This window comes from Lolium rigidum, chromosome 3, assembly GCF_022539505.1.
Source record: "Lolium rigidum isolate FL_2022 chromosome 3, APGP_CSIRO_Lrig_0.1, whole genome shotgun sequence".
Lineage (NCBI taxonomy): Eukaryota > Viridiplantae > Streptophyta > Magnoliopsida > Poales > Poaceae > Lolium > Lolium rigidum.
This window is the reverse complement of record NC_061510.1, coordinates 240322203-240326057: the sequence shown is the minus strand read 5'-3', so window position 1 is coordinate 240326057 and position 3855 is coordinate 240322203. Positions and strand designations below refer to the sequence as shown.

Below are 3855 nucleotides of genomic sequence, written 5' to 3'. Positions count from 1 at the left end.
TTAGAAAACATTTGCCAAGGGATCTATGTTGCTTTTATCGTATGCGAAGCCTCGGCCTCTAATGCGACTATAATTTATTTTCGAGTCGACTGAAAGTAAAGATAATTTCGTCCTGAATGTGTCGTATGAATTTGGTAAGTAGTGATCACTATCTACACTACTTAAAAAGAAGGAACATGTTCCTTATTCTGCCAACCTCCCAATACGTCAAACGTTTTCGTCGTCAACCTATCATCCCGTCATCCCGCGCGGGTCCAACTGGGCCAAAGCCCAACTAACTCGGTCGCTCCTCACCCTGCCTCTCTCCCTTCCCTGTCTCCTCCCTTTCGAGTACTGCCGCCACCGCTGCCGACCCAACGCAACCATCGCTCTCACGCGACTGCCCCGCCAGCGCCGCCCTTGCCGCACTCCTTCGCCTGCGCCAACCACCGACGCCAGTCAGCGCCTCGCTCGGCCTCCGCTCGCCAACGCTCCCAACCCACGTGCCCCGTCCCCGAGCGGCGCCGCCATGGCAGACGAGGTGAACCTCCCCGCCGCGAGGTGGGGAAGAAGGCCGTGCATCCGTCCGATTCACCCAAGACACCGGCGAATCGAGGCCTCCTTGGTGTCCTTGGGCTCCTTCCGCCGCCGGCAGCCTCATACGCCATGCTCCTGCCTGGCGTTCAGCCTTCCGCGTCGCGCTAGGAGGAGAGGTCGTCGGCTGCCGATGCAGAGTCCCACGAGCTATCAGACTGGATCCCAGAAGCTGTCGAGCTGGGCATCCCTGCGCCAGCGCCCTGCCCACGGCGGGCTGCATCCTAATTTCCCCGTTGGGATCCCTTCTCATACATCCTCTTTCTTGCCACGATCTGGCCCGCGCTCAACTGGGTCGGCATCGGGCTGCTGGCCGTCGCCGGCGAATCGGGCGCTGAGGCTCCCGTATGGCGAAGCTGCTGCGCATGTCCCCATGGTCGAGGCCGTCAGACCTGATGCGTTCAAGGCCGCCTCTGGCTCCCCATCCATCCACAACGCCACTTCACCACCAACGCATGATGGATCCGACCGCTGCTCAGACCAGGAGCTTTTCGACCGGATCTGCAGCGCCATAAAATTCAACGAGGATGAGGTAATCATTTATTTTGTCCAAGCTTCTACATTTGAGCAAAGACATGCGCACCTCAGTGGAGAGACAGTAAAGACGTGGGAGCTATTCTTAGAATTAGTAGCAGTACCTTCTTGTCTTACTAGAAGGAGATAAACAGCTAAAAGTGTATATATCTTATTTCCGTTTTAAGTGCATGTCTATTTTGTCTTTTTGTTTACTATCACAACGAAATAATCAGTTTGAAAGATAACTTTGACATATTTTACTGATTCATTATGCAAGAAATAGACGATAAGCATGACCAAGTTTCTTATGATGAAAGCAGATTAGGTTCTTAAATATTCTGATTGATGTGCAATACTTCTACACAATTATCAATTATTTACTTGATGTGCCATAAACTATATGCCCACACTGGATCTTTGATAGCATTTGATCTGGGATGGTTTAATTGAAAAATCTGAAGCTTACAGGAAAGGATTTTAATAAATTATGACCTCTTCTGAAAAGAATTATGTTTGTTTCGCCTTACCATTTTGCTTCAGGCTCGAAATGAAACAATAACATCAAGACGAGATTTTTAATCAGGTGATTCAAGCTTACATTAGTATCTCAGAATTTCCGTCGTTAGTTTGTTACAACTTTCTTGTTCTCTCTGGTGTTGATTTTTTCCTGGTATGTTCAGCTGTTGGTTGGGTGATCTACCCGCAACAAATGAGAACCTGGTGTGAAGAGGAGGCAGCGAGAGATTGAAAGGGGAAGATAGTGTGAGCGAGGAGGAAGAGCAGAACCACGGTGGTGCGCGCATCTCCGAGTGGCCCTTGCGATCGGAAAACCACCTCACAGAGTCATCTTCCAAGCTTATCTCCGCGAAACGCCAACCTCCATAGAAAAGTGAGCCCCCTCTCCCCCATGTAGTTTTTTCGTCATATCTTGCAGCAGGAAGGTGTGAGTCCACGACTCAGTCCTTAATTTGTACATTCTTTGGAGTATAATCTGAAGCAATTATAAAAATGAAGGCCTAAGACAGGCACAAACCTTGAAAGTGCAACATGATCATATTATCACCTTCTAACATAGAAACTGATGTGTAGGTAAGACTAGAAGAAGATCTGGGAGGACTTCCGCACCTAGACTGATGTTTAGGTAATACAAATTCATCGAGGATGGTCCTTTTTAATTTCTGAGCCATTGAGCGAATTGTTGATCTCATTTTAATGCTTGATGTGGTGCTTTTTAGTGTTTGTTACTGTATTTGTATTGTATGCAGAGCCGTAGGACATCCAGGAGCTCTCGAGTGAGCAACCAAATATCACTGTGTGCATCAAGCCCCTTCTCTGCTCCCGAGCGCAGACGGTGAACGCTGGCGGCGGCCATGCCCCTTGTCCTCGTCCTTCTCCGTAAAGGCATGCCATGGCTGCCGCTACACAGCACGACGGCGGCAAGGAGGAGAACGCTCGAAGAAGGGGCAGCGCCTCAATCTTTGGCTCCTCTTCGTCATGCATAGCAGCCGTCCCAGCTCCACTCCTCCACCCATCATTGTTCATTGCTCAAAAGGAGGAGCACGGACAGCTCTGTAGCCATTGCTCCCTCTGTACTCCTTGGTTATGAACAAGCAGAGTATGAGAACACCCATGTCTTCTTCGTGATTTGCCTTCTCTCCTTCTCTCTTTTGATTTTATTATCCCCATAATTGCTGTTTTTTGTTTGTACAGATGCTTTTTTAATCCATGCCTATGAGGTGCTTGATGAAACTTCCAGCAGGGCTAGCTTGGACATTGAGGCACTGATATGCGGATCGCGGCCTGCAGCGTGGCCATGTTTGGCCACACGAAGTGCATTGTCGATGGCTGCGTCGACTAGGGCAGTCAGCGGTAAGCGACCAGGATGGTCTCACTGGCGTTCGGGCGCGTGCGCATCCTGTATGTCTTCTCACCTTCTATCATGCACATGGTGCAATCCGGCAGCATGAAAAAAATTAAACTAATCCATAGTAAACATGAGTGGGGATTGGCCTCAAAATTTCAGTCTCCATATAAGTTTCATGTCATATGATATTTGACGGTTCAATATTTGCATAATATATGGTTTTCTCGGTACATAGATGATGCCAATCTTGTTTTCATCTTAGACATATCTAAGATTGGTGAGATCATAGGAGACACTGAATTTATCTTGTCAGTTTCAGTACAAGTCAGTTGGAGAAACTCGTTTATGATGTAACTCTATATCAAATCATGTCCTCTATTTTTTTTCATGTGGACTGAGCAGTTCTCTATTTTTTTGTTCATTTATTATTTGGCCAATCGATTAGTAGTTTTTTTTTTGCAACATGTGTTTCTCATACACCTTTGGGATGATGCTTACCGCCCTACACACTTTATGACAACATTTGTTGATGTTAAGGAAATGCTTGGTGTGGTCCTATCATGGGTGACTGTTGTGATATTCAGTTTTGCTATGCTTTTCTATCCCGTCTCAGTTGGACGTGCACTGCTATTTGCCATCTCACCTGTGGGTAGCAAGAGGATTGAAGTCCAGTGAATAGAGAAAAACAGAGAAAACCTCACTCGGACTAAGCCCTGAAATTGGGAAGGTCAAAGATTGGACTTGTTCAGAGCTTCAGCAGCCAATTTGAATGACTTCAGAACTCTTCCCTATTTTAAATCTGATATAGTTTACTTCATACAAAATTTTGATGATGTTATTTACAATTTATAATAGGTTTATCTTCTTGATTTACTAGGATTTAGAAGGAGCTCCTCACATGT

At 46.8% G+C, this 3855-nt stretch overlaps 1 long non-coding RNA gene across 1 annotated transcript; it reads left to right on the top strand.

Annotated features, from left to right (window-relative positions):
• Positions 1-978: 978 nt before the first annotated feature.
• LOC124699198 lies at positions 979-2598 on the top strand. The gene is made up of 3 exons (XR_007001316.1): positions 979-1105; positions 1770-1978; positions 2179-2598. It is a non-coding gene; the product is annotated as an uncharacterized LOC124699198 (long non-coding RNA).
• Positions 2599-3855: the final 1257 nt, after the last annotated feature.